The sequence below is a fragment of the Oncorhynchus mykiss genome, unplaced genomic scaffold (assembly GCF_013265735.2).
Source record: "Oncorhynchus mykiss isolate Arlee unplaced genomic scaffold, USDA_OmykA_1.1 un_scaffold_333, whole genome shotgun sequence".
NCBI lineage: Eukaryota > Metazoa > Chordata > Actinopteri > Salmoniformes > Salmonidae > Oncorhynchus > Oncorhynchus mykiss.
In genome coordinates this window covers 22,501-36,809 of record NW_023493781.1, presented here as the reverse complement: position 1 = coordinate 36,809, position 14,309 = coordinate 22,501, and the positions used below count along the sequence as shown (strand labels likewise).

Sequence of the window (14,309 nt, the reverse complement as noted above, 5' to 3'; positions counted from 1 at the left end):
AGGCGCTACTGGCCGGGGACGGACATTGCTGATGGGACGCGCTTCTGTAAAGTTAGGTTCACAGACACTGTGCGCTCGTTGCCATATTCTGCCAAATTTGAAACGTTGGAAGGGGCTGAGTACTTCAGAGTAATACACGATCGGCAGGTCAAGGTCTGTAGGCTGTGTATCCAGCCAGGGCACGTACTACGAGAGTGCCCTGATTTCGTATGTCATAAGTGTGGTGAGCAGGGGCATTACGCACGAGAGTGCAAAGGGAGGAGAGAGCGAGGTTGTGTTGGATGCGGGAGGGGTGTAGCGCAGTGCTCCTGTCCCCATGGGGAAGGTGCTCAGGACTGGGCATCACAGGATTTCAGCGCAAATAGTGTCGTGGAGGAGAACGAGGTGGAGGAAGCTGGGGAGGAAATTGGCATGAGTGAGCAACCCCAGGGAGAGAAGGAGGACGAAGAACAGAGGCAGCCAGAGGAGGAAGTGGAGACGGAGCCTTGTACTGAAGGAAGGGAGGCACCCAAGGATGGAGGGATAAGCTCAAGCCTAGACGATGTGGAGTTGGAGGGCGATCCACGGGGAGAGGGGGGCTCCTCTAGGGAGGTGGATACTGCAAGGGATGACTCTCGCAAACGTAAAGAGTTTGAAGAAGAACTGACGGAGGAAGAGAGGGAGAGCTTACGGATTTGGAGGTTGGAGAATAAAAGGAACATGATAATTAAGAAGAAAAAGAAGATGGATGGTTGATCATTGAGGACTAGGAGGGAGGCTGGAGTTGGTGGATGCCTTCTCTGCGGATGTGTTGTGTCTTAGGGAGACTCATTGGACTGAGCAGTGTATGGGTGAAATAAGGCAGAGATGGAATGGACAAATGTACGTGAGTAGAGGTGCTGTGCGGGCATGTGGGGTAGCTATTTTGGTAAAACATAGTTATGTCTAATTTAAATGATGTGCAGATACTGTGGGTAGAATGGGGATGTATAGGTCTAAGCAGGAGGATTTAGAGAGTGTGTTTATGAAGGATTGTGGATTTATTACTGTGGGGGAGGATGGTGGTTTGGTGCATGGGGTTTGATGTGTAAAGTTTAAGAGATATTCAGTAAAAATTTTGAAGGAATTGTTTTGAGAATGTCTTAGGTTCTACTTGATAAGGAGGTGATTTGAAACCCTCTATTCTTATGGAATTTGGTTTAACAAAGTATTGTATGCAAATGGTTGTATAATCTTGGTTTTGGTATATTCATTAATTTGGCTTTCTGATTGATTTGACAGGGGGTGAATTGTGTGCCTGCCAATGTCTAGTATTGTGTTGATTAAAATGGTTTGTGTATTTTGTTGATTACAATGGTTTGTGTATATTAAATTTGTATGTAATGTAAATGAGAATTTTGATAATAAAAAAAAATAATAATAAAAAAAAAAAAAAGTACGCCTGATCTCGTCCGATCTCGGAAGCTAAGCAGGGTCGGGCCTGGTTAGTACTTGGATGGGAGACCGCCTGGGAATACCAGGTGCTGTAAGCTTTTTGTCACTGCCTTGTGGAATTTCAACTCTTTGTCCGTTTTTTCCCACAAGGCTGAAATATGTGCCCTCGCTTTGAAATAAGTAAGCAAGGTTAGTTTGTATTTCATCCAACAATCTGTGCTACAAATTATGGCTACAGTATATGCAATTTCATCCACTTTTTGAGATTGCCTTTCGCTTACGGCCACACCGGCCTGAGTACGCCTGATCTCGTCCGATCTCGGAAGCTAAGCAGGGTCGGGCCTGGTTAGTACTTGGATGGGAGACCGCCTGGGAATACCAGGTGCTGTAAGCTTTTTGTCACTGCCTTGTGGAATTTCAACTCTTTGTCCGTTTTTTCCCACAAGGCTGAAATATGTGCCCTCGCTTTGAAATAAGTAAGCAAGGTTAGTTTGTATTTCATCCAACAATCTGTGCTACAAATTATGGCTACAGTATATGCAATTTCTTCCACTTTTTGAGTGACACAAAGATGCTTATCTAAATGGTGGAAATGCAACAGCTGTTAATCAGGCTCACTTTGACTTTACATGGTGCACCAAGAGATAGTTTCTCGCTTACGGCCACACCGGCCTGAGTACGCCTGATCTCGTCCGATCTCGGAAGCTAAGCAGGGTCGGGCCTGGTTAGTACTTGGATGGGAGACCGCCTGGGAATACCAGGTGCTGTAAGCTTTTTGTCACTGCCTTGTGGAATTTCAACTCTTTGTCCGTTTTTTCCCACAAGGCTGAAATATGTGCCCTCGCTTTGAAATAAGTAAGCAAGGTTAGTTTGTATTTCATCCAACAATCTGTGCTACAAATTATGGCTACAGTATATGCAATTTCTTCCACTTTTTGAGTGACACAAAGATGCTTATCTAAATGGTGGAAATGCAACAGCTGTTAATCAGGCTCACTTTGACTTTACATAGTGCACCAAGAGATAGTTTCTCGCTTACGGCCACACCGGCCTGAGTACGCACCTGTTGATGGGTAATTGACGCACGTGTGAGTGATTGCGCTGAGACTGAGTGTTTGCTCTAGAGAGTTTGTGTTGGAGTTTTGAGCTTTTTGAAGTACAATTTCTTTTTTGTAAATTGATTAAGTTAGATTTATAGTTTGGGGTTGTTCCCCGGCAGCATATTGCTGTTTGGGGGACTTTCCTCCTGTCGTTATTCGGATGGATACAATGGCTTTGACCAACGCTGGAAAAAAGACTGCGAACAAAGGAAACATGGATAATGGCGCTGCAGCAAGACAGGCGCAAAAATATGAAAATAATTTAACAGTGGCTGTTGAAATTATGGGAGAAGAGAAGATTACAATGATGGAGGTATTGAGAGGGATTAAAGAAGTTTGTGGACTGGTCTGCGGCTGTCGGGTCAAAGATGAAAAGCGATTTGAAGTGACGCTGTCAAGTGCGAGAGGGAAAGAAAAACTGATGGATGGATTTAAAATCCGGAGCTGTCGAATCATGGCAAAGGATCTATCGCTGGATGAGATGGTTGTATCCTTCTTAAACCTCCCAGTATATATTACAGACGAGGACATCACAGAGCGGCTAAGAGCATGGGGTGTGTCTGCTATATCGCCGGTGAAAAGGCGCTACTGGCCGGGGACGGACATTGCTGATGGGACGCGCTTCTGTAAAGTTAGGTTCACAGACACTGTGCGCTCGTTGCCATATTCTGCCAAATTTGAAACGTTGGAAGGGGCTGAGTACTTCAGAGTAATACACGATCGGCAGGTCAAGGTCTGTAGGCTGTGTATCCAGCCAGGGCACGTACTACGAGAGTGCAAAGGGAGGAGAGAGCGAGGTTGTGTTGGATGCGGGAGGGGTGTAGCGCAGTGCTCCTGTCCCCATGGGGAAGGTGCTCAGGACTGGGCATCACAGGATTTCAGCGCAAATAGTGTCGTGGAGGAGAACGAGGTGGAGGAAGCTGGGGAGGAAATTGGCATGAGTGAGCAACCCCAGGGAGAGAAGGAGGACGAAGAACAGAGGCAGCCAGAGGAGGAAGTGGAGACGGAGCCTTGTACTGAAGGAAGGGAGGCACCCAAGGATGGAGGGATAAGCTCAAGCCTAGACGATGTGGAGTTGGAGGGCGATCCACGGGGAGAGGGGGGCTCCTCTAGGGAGGTGGATACTGCAAGGGATGACTCTCGCAAACGTAAAGAGTTTGAAGAAGAACTGATGGAGGAAGAGAGGGAGAGCTTACGGATTTGGAGGTTGGAGAATAAAAGGAACATGATAATTAAGAAGAAAAAGAAGATGGATGGTTGATCATTGAGGACTAGGAGGGAGGCTGGAGTTGGTGGATGCCTTCTCTGCGGATGTGTTGTGTCTTAGGGAGACTCATTGGACTGAGCAGTGTATGGGTGAAATAAGGCAGAGATGGAATGGACAAATGTACGTGAGTAGAGGTGCTGTGCGGGCATGTGGGGTAGCTATTTTGGTAAAACATAGTTATGTCTAATTTAAATGATGTGCAGATACTGTGGGTAGAATGGGGATGTATAGGTCTAAGCAGGAGGATTTAGAGAGTGTGTTTATGAAGGATTGTGGATTTATTACTGTGGGGGAGGATGGTGGTTTGGTGCATGGGGTTTGATGTGTAAAGTTTAAGAGATATTCAGTAAAAATTTTGAAGGAATTGTTTTGAGAATGTCTTAGGTTCTACTTGATAAGGAGGTGATTTGAAACCCTCTATTCTTATGGAATTTGGTTTAACAAAGTATTGTATGCAAATGGTTGTATAATCTTGGTTTTGGTATATTCATTAATTTGGCTTTCTGATTGATTTGACAGGGGGTGAATTGTGTGCCTGCCAATGTCTAGTATTGTGTTGATTAAAATGGTTTGTGTATTTTGTTGATTACAATGGTTTGTGTATATTAAATTTGTATGTAATGTAAATGAGAATTTTGATAATAAAAAAAAATAATAATAAAAAAAAAAAAAAGTACGCCTGATCTCGTCCGATCTCGGAAGCTAAGCAGGGTCGGGCCTGGTTAGTACTTGGATGGGAGACAGCCTGGGAATACCAGGTGCTGTAAGCTTTTTGTCACTGCCTTGTGGAATTTCAACTCTTTGTCCGTTTTTTCCCACAAGGCTGAAATATGTGCCCTCGCTTTGAAATAAGTAAGCAAGGTTAGTTTGTATTTCATCCAACAATCTGTGCTACAAATTATGGCTACAGTATATGCAATTTCATCCACTTTTTGAGATTGCCTTTCGCTTACGGCCACACCGGCCTGAGTACGCCTGATCTCGTCCGATCTCGGAAGCTAAGCAGGGTCGGGCCTGGTTAGTACTTGGATGGGAGACCGCCTGGGAATACCAGGTGCTGTAAGCTTTTTGTCACTGCCTTGTGGAATTTCAACTCTTTGTCCGTTTTTTCCCACAAGGCTGAAATATGTGCCCTCGCTTTGAAATAAGTAAGCAAGGTTAGTTTGTATTTCATCCAACAATCTGTGCTACAAATTATGGCTACAGTATATGCAATTTCATCCACTTTTTGAGATTGCCTTTCGCTTACGGCCACACCGGCCTGAGTACGCCTGATCTCGTCCGATCTCGGAAGCTAAGCAGGGTCGGACCTGATTAGTACTTGGATGGGAGACCGCCTGGGAATACCAGGTGCTGTAAGCTTTTTGTCACTGCCTTGTGGAATTTCAACTCTTTGTCCGTTTTTTCCCACAAGGCTGAAATATGTGCCCTCGCTTTGAAATAAGTAAGCAAGGTTAGTTTGTATTTCATCCAACAATCTGTGCTACAAATTATGGCTACAGTATATGCAATTTCATCCACTTTTTGAGATTGCCTTTCGCTTACGGCCACACCGGCCTGAGTACACCTGATCTCGTCCGATCTCGGAAGCTAAGCAGGGTCGGGCCTGGTTAGTACTTGGATGGGAGACCGCCTGGGAATACCAGGTGCTGTAAGCTTTTTGTCACTGCCTTGTGGAATTTCAACTCTTTGTCCATTTTTTCCCACAAGGCTGAAATATGTGCCCTCGCTTTGAAATAAGTAAGCAAGGTTAGTTTGTATTTCATCCAACAATCTGTGCTACAAATTATGGCTACAGTATATGCAATTTCATCCACTTTTTGAGATTGCCTTTCGCTTACGGCCACACCGGCCTGAGTACGCCTGATCTCGTCCGATCTCGGAAGCTAAGCAGGGTCGGGCCTGGTTAGTACTTGGATGGGAGACCGCCTGGGAATACCAGGTGCTGTAAGCTTTTTGTCACTGCCTTGTGGAATTTCAACTCTTTGTCCGTTTTTTCCCACAAGGCTGAAATATGTGCCCTCGCTTTGAAATAAGTAAGCAAGGTTAGTTTGTATTTCATCCAACAATCTGTGCTACAAATTATGGCTACAGTATATGCAATTTCTTCCACTTTTTGAGTGACACAAAGATGCTTATCTAAATGGTGGAAATGCAACAGCTGTTAATCAGGCTCACTTTGACTTTACATAGTGCACCAAGAGATAGTTTCTTGCTTACGGCCACACCGGCCTGAGTACGCCTGATCTCGTCCGATCTCGGAAGCTAAGCAGGGTCGGGCCTGGTTAGTACTTGGATGGGAGACCGCCTGGGAATACCAGGTGCTGTAAGCTTTTTGTCACTGCCTTGTGGAATTTCAACTCTTTGTCCGTTTTTTCCCACAAGGCTGAAATATGTGCCCTCGCTTTGAAATAAGTAAGCAAGGTTAGTTTGTATTTCATCCAACAATCTGTGCTACAAATTATGGCTACAGTATATGCAATTTCTTCCACTTTTTGAGTGACACAAAGATGCTTATCTAAATGGTGGAAATGCAACAGCTGTTAATCAGGCTCACTTTGACTTTACATAGTGCACCAAGAGATAGTTTCTCGCTTACGGCCACACCGGCCTGAGTACGCACCTGTTGATGGGTAATTGACGCACGTGTGAGTGATTGCGCTGAGACTGAGTGTTTGCTCTAGAGAGTTTGTGTTGGAGTTTTGAGCTTTTTGAAGTACAATTTCTTTTTTGTAAATTGATTAAGTTAGATTTATAGTTTGGGGTTGTTCCCCGGCAGCATATTGCTGTTTGGGGGACTTTCCTCCTGTCGTTATTCGGATGGATACAATGGCTTTGACCAACGCTGGAAAAAAGACTACGAACAAAGGAAACATGGATAATGGCGCTGCAGCAAGACAGGCGCAAAAATATGAAAATAATTTAACAGTGGCTGTTGAAATTATGGGAGAAGAGAAGATTACAATGATGGAGGTATTGAGAGGGATTAAAGAAGTTTGTGGACTGGTCTGCGGCTGTCGGGTCAAAGATGAAAAGCGATTTGAAGTGACGCTGTCAAGTGCGAGAGGGAAAGAAAAACTGATGGATGGATTTAAAATCCGGAGCTGTCGAATCATGGCAAAGGATCTATCGCTGGATGAGATGGTTGTATCCTTCTTAAACCTCCCAGTATATATTACAGACGAGGACATCACAGAGCGGCTAAGAGCATGGGGTGTGTCTGCTATATCGCCGGTGAAAAGGCGCTACTGGCCGGGGACGGACATTGCTGATGGGACGCGCTTCTGTAAAGTTAGGTTCACAGACACTGTGCGCTCGTTGCCATATTCTGCCAAATTTGAAACGTTGGAAGGGGCTGAGTACTTCAGAGTAATACACGATCGGCAGGTCAAGGTCTGTAGGCTGTGTATCCAGCCAGGGCACGTACTACGAGAGTGCAAAGGGAGGAGAGAGCGAGGTTGTGTTGGATGCGGGAGGGGTGTAGCGCAGTGCTCCTGTCCCCATGGGGAAGGTGCTCAGGACTGGGCATCACAGGATTTCAGCGCAAATAGTGTCGTGGAGGAGAACGAGGTGGAGGAAGCTGGGGAGGAAATTGGCATGAGTGAGCAACCCCAGGGAGAGAAGGAGGACGAAGAACAGAGGCAGCCAGAGGAGGAAGTGGAGACGGAGCCTTGTACTGAAGGAAGGGAGGCACCCAAGGATGGAGGGATAAGCTCAAGCCTAGACGATGTGGAGTTGGAGGGCGATCCACGGGGAGAGGGGGGCTCCTCTAGGGAGGTGGATACTGCAAGGGATGACTCTCGCAAACGTAAAGAGTTTGAAGAAGAACTGATGGAGGAAGAGAGGGAGAGCTTACGGATTTGGAGGTTGGAGAATAAAAGGAACATGATAATTAAGAAGAAAAAGAAGATGGATGGTTGATCATTGAGGACTAGGAGGGAGGCTGGAGTTGGTGGATGCCTTCTCTGCGGATGTGTTGTGTCTTAGGGAGACTCATTGGACTGAGCAGTGTATGGGTGAAATAAGGCAGAGATGGAATGGACAAATGTACGTGAGTAGAGGTGCTGTGCGGGCATGTGGGGTAGCTATTTTGGTAAAACATAGTTATGTCTAATTTAAATGATGTGCAGATACTGTGGGTAGAATGGGGATGTATAGGTCTAAGCAGGAGGATTTAGAGAGTGTGTTTATGAAGGATTGTGGATTTATTACTGTGGGGGAGGATGGTGGTTTGGTGCATGGGGTTTGATGTGTAAAGTTTAAGAGATATTCAGTAAAAATTTTGAAGGAATTGTTTTGAGAATGTCTTAGGTTCTACTTGATAAGGAGGTGATTTGAAACCCTCTATTCTTATGGAATTTGGTTTAACAAAGTATTGTATGCAAATGGTTGTATAATCTTGGTTTTGGTATATTCATTAATTTGGCTTTCTGATTGATTTGACAGGGGGTGAATTGTGTGCCTGCCAATGTCTAGTATTGTGTTGATTAAAATGGTTTGTGTATTTTGTTGATTACAATGGTTTGTGTATATTAAATTTGTATGTAATGTAAATGAGAATTTTGATAATAAAAAAAAATAATAATAAAAAAAAAAAAAAGTACTCCTGATCTCGTCCGATCTCGGAAGCTAAGCAGGGTCGGGCCTGGTTAGTACTTGGATGGGAGACCGCCTGGGAATACCAGGTGCTGTAAGCTTTTTGTCACTGCCTTGTGGAATTTCAACTCTTTGTCCGTTTTTTCCCACAAGGCTGAAATATGTGCCCTCGCTTTGAAATAAGTAAGCAAGGTTAGTTTGTATTTCATCCAACAATCTGTGCTACAAATTATGGCTACAGTATATGCAATTTCATCCACTTTTTGAGATTGCCTTTCGCTTACGGCCACACCGGCCTGAGTACGCCTGATCTCGTCCGATCTCGGAAGCTAAGCAGGGTCGGGCCTGGTTAGTACTTGGATGGGAGACCGCCTGGGAATACCAGGTGCTGTAAGCTTTTTGTCACTGCCTTGTGGAATTTCAACTCTTTGTCCGTTTTTTCCCACAAGGCTGAAATATGTGCCCTCGCTTTGAAATAAGTAAGCAAGGTTAGTTTGTATTTCATCCAACAATCTGTGCTACAAATTATGGCTACAGTATATGCAATTTCTTCCACTTTTTGAGTGACACAAAGATGCTTATCTAAATGGTGGAAATGCAACAGCTGTTAATCAGGCTCACTTTGACTTTACATGGTGCACCAAGAGATAGTTTCTCGCTTACGGCCACACCGGCCTGAGTACGCCTGATCTCGTCCGATCTCGGAAGCTAAGCAGGGTCGGGCCTGGTTAGTACTTGGATGGGAGACCGCCTGGGAATACCAGGTGCTGTAAGCTTTTTGTCACTGCCTTGTGGAATTTCAACTCTTTGTCCGTTTTTTCCCACAAGGCTGAAATATGTGCCCTCGCTTTGAAATAAGTAAGCAAGGTTAGTTTGTATTTCATCCAACAATCTGTGCTACAAATTATGGCTACAGTATATGCAATTTCATCCACTTTTTGAGATTGCCTTTCGCTTACGGCCACACCGGCCTGAGTACTCCTGATCTCGTCCGATCTCGGAAGCTAAGCAGGGTCGGGCCTGGTTAGTACTTGGATGGGAGACCCGCCTGGGAATACCAGGTGCTGTAAGCTTTTTGTCACTGCCTTGTGGAATTTCAACTCTTTGTCCGTTTTTTCCCACAAGGCTGAAATATGTGCCCTCGCTTTGAAATAAGTAAGCAAGGTTAGTTTGTATTTCATCCAACAATCTGTGCTACAAATTATGGCTACAGTATATGCAATTTCTTCCACTTTTTGAGTGACACAAAGATGCTTATCTAAATGGTGGAAATGCAACAGCTGTTAATCAGGCTCACTTTGACTTTACATGGTGCACCAAGAGATAGTTTCTCGCTTACGGCCACACCGGCCTGAGTACGCCTGATCTCGTCTGATCTCGGAAGCTAAGCAGGGTCGGGCCTGGTTAGTACTTGGATGGGAGACCGCCTGGGAATACCAGGTGCTGTAAGCTTTTTGTCACTGCCTTGTGGAATTTCAACTCTTTGTCCGTTTTTTCCCACAAGGCTGAAATATGTGCCCTCGCTTTGAAATAAGTAAGCAAGGTTAGTTTGTATTTCATCCAACAATCTGTGCTACAAATTATGGCTACAGTATATGCAATTTCATCCACTTTTTGAGATTGCCTTTCGCTTACGGCCACACCGGCCTGAGTACGCCTGATCTCGTCCGATCTCGGAAGCTAAGCAGGGTCGGGCCTGGTTAGTACTTGGATGGGAGACCGCCTGGGAATACCAGGTGCTGTAAGCTTTTTGTCACTGCCTTGTGGAATTTCAACTCTTTGTCCGTTTTTTCCCACAAGGCTGAAATATGTGCCCTCGCTTTGAAATAAGTAAGCAAGGTTAGTTTGTATTTCATCCAACAATCTGTGCTACAAATTATGGCTACAGTATATGCAATTTCATCCACTTTTTGAGATTGCCTTTCGCTTACGGCCACACCGGCCTGAGTACGCCTGATCTCGTCCGATCTCGGAAGCTAAGCAGGGTCGGGCCTGGTTAGTACTTGGATGGGAGACCGCCTGGGAATACCAGGTGCTGTAAGCTTTTTGTCACTGCCTTGTGGAATTTCAACTCTTTGTCCGTTTTTTCCCACAAGGCTGAAATATGTGCCCTCGCTTTGAAATAAGTAAGCAAGGTTAGTTTGTATTTCATCCAACAATCTGTGCTACAAATTATGGCTACAGTATATGCAATTTCATCCACTTTTTGAGATTGCCTTTCGCTTACGGCCACACCGGCCTGAGTACGCCTGATCTCGTCCGATCTCGGAAGCTAAGCAGGGTCGGGCCTGGTTAGTACTTGGATGGGAGACCGCCTGGGAATACCAGGTGCTGTAAGCTTTTTGTCACTGCCTTGTGGAATTTCAACTCTTTGTCCGTTTTTTCCCACAAGGCTGAAATATGTGCCCTCGCTTTGAAATAAGTAAGCAAGGTTAGTTTGTATTTCATCCAACAATCTGTGCTACAAATTATGGCTACAGTATATGCAATTTCTTCCACTTTTTGAGTGACACAAAGATGCTTATCTAAATGGTGGAAATGCAACAGCTGTTAATCAGGCTCACTTTGACTTTACATGGTGCACCAAGAGATAGTTTCTCGCTTACGGCCACACCGGCCTGAGTACGCCTGATCTCGTCCGATCTCGGAAGCTAAGCAGGGTCGGGCCTGGTTAGTACTTGGATGGGAGACCGCCTGGGAATACCAGGTGCTGTAAGCTTTTTGTCACTGCCTTGTGGAATTTCAACTCTTTGTCCGTTTTTTCCCACAAGGCTGAAATATGTGCCCTCGCTTTGAAATAAGTAAGCAAGGTTAGTTTGTATTTCATCCAACAATCTGTGCTACAAATTATGGCTACAGTATATGCAATTTCATCCACTTTTTGAGATTGCCTTTTGCTTACGGCCACACCGGCCTGAGTACGCCTGATCTCGTCCGATCTCGGAAGCTAAGCAGGGTCGGGCCTGGTTAGTACTTGGATGGGAGACCGCCTGGGAATACCAGGTGCTGTAAGCTTTTAGTCACTGCCTTGTGGAATTTCAACTCTTTGTCCGTTTTTTCCCACAAGGCTGAAATATGTGCCCTCGCTTTGAAATAAGTAAGCAAGGTTAGTTTGTATTTCATCCAACAATCTGTGCTACAAATTATGGCTACAGTATATGCAATTTCATCCACTTTTTGAGATTGCCTTTCGCTTACGGCCACACCGGCCTGAGTACGCCTGATCTCGTCCGATCTCGGAAGCTAAGCAGGGTCGGGCCTGGTTAGTACTTGGATGGGAGACCGCCTGGGAATACCAGGTGCTGTAAGCTTTTTGTCACTGCCTTGTGGAATTTCAACTCTTTGTCCGTTTTTTCCCACAAGGCTGAAATATGTGCCCTCGCTTTGAAATAAGTAAGCAAGGTTAGTTTGTATTTCATCCAACAATCTGTGCTACAAATTATGGCTACAGTATATGCAATTTCATCCACTTTTTGAGATTGCCTTTCGCTTACGGCCACACCGGCCTGAGTACGCCTGATCTCGTCCGATCTCGGAAGCTAAGCAGGGTCGGGCCTGGTTAGTACTTGGATGGGAGACCGCCTGGGAATACCAGGTGCTGTAAGCTTTTTGTCACTGCCTTGTGGAATTTCAACTCTTTGTCCGTTTTTTCCCACAAGGCTGAAATATGTGCCCTCGCTTTGAAATAAGTAAGCAAGGTTAGTTTGTATTTCATCCAACAATCTGTGCTACAAATTATGGCTACAGTATATGCAATTTCATCCACTTTTTGAGATTGCCTTTCGCTTACGGCCACACCGGCCTGAGTACGCCTGATCTCGTCCGATCTCGGAAGCTAAGCAGGGTCGGGCCTGGTTAGTACTTGGATGGGAGACCGCCTGGGAATACCAGGTGCTGTAAGCTTTTTGTCACTGCCTTGTGGAATTTCAACTCTTTGTCCGTTTTTTCCCACAAGGCTGAAATATGTGCCCTCGCTTTGAAATAAGTAAGCAAGGTTAGTTTGTATTTCATCCAACAATCTGTGCTACAAATTATGGCTACAGTATATGCAATTTCATCCACTTTTTGAGATTGCCTTTTGCTTACGGCCACACCGGCCTGAGTACGCCTGATCTCGTCCGATCTCGGAAGCTAAGCAGGGTCGGGCCTGGTTAGTACTTGGATGGGAGACCGCCTGGGAATACCAGGTGCTGTAAGCTTTTTGTCACTGCCTTGTGGAATTTCAACTCTTTGTCCGTTTTTTCCCACAAGGCTGAAATATGTGCCCTCGCTTTGAAATAAGTAAGCAAGGTTAGTTTGTATTTCATCCAACAATCTGTGCTACAAATTATGGCTACAGTATATGCAATTTCATCCACTTTTTGAGATTGCCTTTCGCTTACGGCCACACCGGCCTGAGTACGCCTGATCTCGTCCGATCTCGGAAGCTAAGCAGGGTCGGGCCTGGTTAGTACTTGGATGGGAGACCGCCTGGGAATACCAGGTGCTGTAAGCTTTTTGTCACTGCCTTGTGGAATTTCAACTCTTTGTCCGTTTTTTCCCACAAGGCTGAAATATGTGCCCTCGCTTTGAAATAAGTAAGCAAGGTTAGTTTGTATTTCATCCAACAATCTGTGCTACAAATTATGGCTACAGTATATGCAATTTCATCCACTTTTTGAGATTGCCTTTCGCTTACGGCCACACCGGCCTGAGTACGCCTGATCTCGTCCGATCTCGGAAGCTAAGCAGGGTCGGGCCTGGTTAGTACTTGGATGGGAGACCGCCTGGGAATACCAGGTGCTGTAAGCTTTTAGTCACTGCCTTGTGGAATTTCAACTCTTTGTCCGTTTTTTCCCACAAGGCTGAAATATGTGCCCTCGCTTTGAAATAAGTAAGCAAGGTTAGTTTGTTTTTCATCCAACAATCTGTGCTACAAATTATGGCTACAGTATATGCAATTTCATCCACTTTTTGAGATTGCCTTTCGCTTACGGCCACACCGGCCTGAGTACGCCTGATCTCGTCCGATCTCGGAAGCTAAGCAGGGTCGGGCCTGGTTAGTACTTGGATGGGAGACCGCCTGGGAATACCAGGTGCTGTAAGCTTTTTGTCACTGCCTTGTGGAATTTCAACTCTTTGTCCGTTTTTTCCCACAAGGCTGAAATATGTGCCCTCGCTTTGAAATAAGTAAGCAAGGTTAGTTTGTATTTCATCCAACAATCTGTGCTACAAATTATGGCTACAGTATATGCAATTTCTTCCACTTTTTGAGTGACACAAAGATGCTTATCTAAATGGTGGAAATGCAACAGCTGTTAATCAGGCTCACTTTGACTTTACATGGTGCACCAAGAGATAGTTTCTCGCTTACGGCCACACCGGCCTGAGTACGCCTGATCTCGTCCGATCTCGGAAGCTAAGCAGGGTCGGGCCTGGTTAGTACTTGGATGGGAGACCGCCTGGGAATACCAGGTGCTGTAAGCTTTTTGTCACTGCCTTGTGGAATTTCAACTCTTTGTCCGTTTTTTCCCACAAGGCTGAAATATGTGCCCTCGCTTTGAAATAAGTAAGCAAGGTTAGTTTGTATTTCATCCAACAATCTGTGCTACAAATTATGGCTACAGTATATGCAATTTCATCCACTTTTTGAGATTGCCTTTCGCTTACGGCCACACCGGCCTGAGTACTCCTGATCTCGTCCGATCTCGGAAGCTAAGCAGGGTCGGGCCTGGTTAGTACTTGGATGGGAGACCCGCCTGGGAATACCAGGTGCTGTAAGCTTTTTGTCACTGCCTTGTGGAATTTCAACTCTTTGTCCGTTTTTTCCCACAAGGCTGAAATATGTGCCCTCGCTTTGAAATAAGTAAGCAAGGTTAGTTTGTATTTCATCCAACAATCTGTGCTACAAATTATGGCTACAGTATATGCAATTTCTTCCACTTTTTGAGTGA

The 14,309-nt window shown here is 45.2% G+C and overlaps 25 non-coding genes across 25 annotated transcripts; all 25 read left to right on the top strand.

Moving 5' to 3' along the window:
- The first annotated feature begins 1,688 nt into the window (after positions 1–1,688).
- Positions 1,689–1,807, top strand: LOC118951617. Its single transcript, XR_005043016.1, has one exon. It is a non-coding gene; the product is annotated as a 5S ribosomal RNA (ribosomal RNA).
- A 260-nt stretch (positions 1,808–2,067) lies between these two features.
- On the top strand, positions 2,068–2,186 carry LOC118951616. The gene has a single exon (XR_005043015.1). It is a non-coding gene; the product is annotated as a 5S ribosomal RNA (ribosomal RNA).
- Positions 2,187–4,727: 2,541 nt separating this feature from the next.
- On the top strand, positions 4,728–4,846 carry LOC118951614. The gene has a single exon (XR_005043013.1). It is a non-coding gene; the product is annotated as a 5S ribosomal RNA (ribosomal RNA).
- A 177-nt stretch (positions 4,847–5,023) lies between these two features.
- On the top strand, positions 5,024–5,142 carry LOC118951819. The gene has a single exon (XR_005043220.1). It is a non-coding gene; the product is annotated as a 5S ribosomal RNA (ribosomal RNA).
- A 177-nt stretch (positions 5,143–5,319) lies between these two features.
- LOC118951604 lies at positions 5,320–5,438 on the top strand. The gene has a single exon (XR_005043003.1). It is a non-coding gene; the product is annotated as a 5S ribosomal RNA (ribosomal RNA).
- A 177-nt stretch (positions 5,439–5,615) lies between these two features.
- On the top strand, positions 5,616–5,734 carry LOC118951613. Its single transcript, XR_005043012.1, has one exon. It is a non-coding gene; the product is annotated as a 5S ribosomal RNA (ribosomal RNA).
- Positions 5,735–5,994: 260 nt separating this feature from the next.
- LOC118951612 lies at positions 5,995–6,113 on the top strand. The gene has a single exon (XR_005043011.1). It is a non-coding gene; the product is annotated as a 5S ribosomal RNA (ribosomal RNA).
- A 2,541-nt stretch (positions 6,114–8,654) lies between these two features.
- On the top strand, positions 8,655–8,773 carry LOC118951611. Its single transcript, XR_005043010.1, has one exon. It is a non-coding gene; the product is annotated as a 5S ribosomal RNA (ribosomal RNA).
- A 260-nt stretch (positions 8,774–9,033) lies between these two features.
- LOC118951610 lies at positions 9,034–9,152 on the top strand. Its single transcript, XR_005043009.1, has one exon. It is a non-coding gene; the product is annotated as a 5S ribosomal RNA (ribosomal RNA).
- Positions 9,153–9,329: 177 nt separating this feature from the next.
- LOC118951836 lies at positions 9,330–9,449 on the top strand. Its single transcript, XR_005043239.1, has one exon. It is a non-coding gene; the product is annotated as a 5S ribosomal RNA (ribosomal RNA).
- A 260-nt stretch (positions 9,450–9,709) lies between these two features.
- On the top strand, positions 9,710–9,828 carry LOC118951783. Its single transcript, XR_005043184.1, has one exon. It is a non-coding gene; the product is annotated as a 5S ribosomal RNA (ribosomal RNA).
- Positions 9,829–10,005: 177 nt separating this feature from the next.
- Positions 10,006–10,124, top strand: LOC118951609. The gene has a single exon (XR_005043008.1). It is a non-coding gene; the product is annotated as a 5S ribosomal RNA (ribosomal RNA).
- A 177-nt stretch (positions 10,125–10,301) lies between these two features.
- Positions 10,302–10,420, top strand: LOC118951608. Its single transcript, XR_005043007.1, has one exon. It is a non-coding gene; the product is annotated as a 5S ribosomal RNA (ribosomal RNA).
- Positions 10,421–10,597: 177 nt separating this feature from the next.
- LOC118951607 lies at positions 10,598–10,716 on the top strand. Its single transcript, XR_005043006.1, has one exon. It is a non-coding gene; the product is annotated as a 5S ribosomal RNA (ribosomal RNA).
- A 260-nt stretch (positions 10,717–10,976) lies between these two features.
- On the top strand, positions 10,977–11,095 carry LOC118951606. The gene has a single exon (XR_005043005.1). It is a non-coding gene; the product is annotated as a 5S ribosomal RNA (ribosomal RNA).
- A 177-nt stretch (positions 11,096–11,272) lies between these two features.
- Positions 11,273–11,391, top strand: LOC118951605. The gene has a single exon (XR_005043004.1). It is a non-coding gene; the product is annotated as a 5S ribosomal RNA (ribosomal RNA).
- Positions 11,392–11,568: 177 nt separating this feature from the next.
- Positions 11,569–11,687, top strand: LOC118951603. The gene has a single exon (XR_005043002.1). It is a non-coding gene; the product is annotated as a 5S ribosomal RNA (ribosomal RNA).
- Positions 11,688–11,864: 177 nt separating this feature from the next.
- On the top strand, positions 11,865–11,983 carry LOC118951602. Its single transcript, XR_005043001.1, has one exon. It is a non-coding gene; the product is annotated as a 5S ribosomal RNA (ribosomal RNA).
- A 177-nt stretch (positions 11,984–12,160) lies between these two features.
- LOC118951601 lies at positions 12,161–12,279 on the top strand. Its single transcript, XR_005043000.1, has one exon. It is a non-coding gene; the product is annotated as a 5S ribosomal RNA (ribosomal RNA).
- Positions 12,280–12,456: 177 nt separating this feature from the next.
- On the top strand, positions 12,457–12,575 carry LOC118951600. The gene has a single exon (XR_005042999.1). It is a non-coding gene; the product is annotated as a 5S ribosomal RNA (ribosomal RNA).
- Positions 12,576–12,752: 177 nt separating this feature from the next.
- On the top strand, positions 12,753–12,871 carry LOC118951599. The gene has a single exon (XR_005042998.1). It is a non-coding gene; the product is annotated as a 5S ribosomal RNA (ribosomal RNA).
- A 177-nt stretch (positions 12,872–13,048) lies between these two features.
- On the top strand, positions 13,049–13,167 carry LOC118951598. The gene has a single exon (XR_005042997.1). It is a non-coding gene; the product is annotated as a 5S ribosomal RNA (ribosomal RNA).
- A 177-nt stretch (positions 13,168–13,344) lies between these two features.
- LOC118951597 lies at positions 13,345–13,463 on the top strand. Its single transcript, XR_005042996.1, has one exon. It is a non-coding gene; the product is annotated as a 5S ribosomal RNA (ribosomal RNA).
- A 260-nt stretch (positions 13,464–13,723) lies between these two features.
- LOC118951596 lies at positions 13,724–13,842 on the top strand. The gene has a single exon (XR_005042995.1). It is a non-coding gene; the product is annotated as a 5S ribosomal RNA (ribosomal RNA).
- Positions 13,843–14,019: 177 nt separating this feature from the next.
- On the top strand, positions 14,020–14,139 carry LOC118951835. Its single transcript, XR_005043238.1, has one exon. It is a non-coding gene; the product is annotated as a 5S ribosomal RNA (ribosomal RNA).
- Positions 14,140–14,309: the final 170 nt, after the last annotated feature.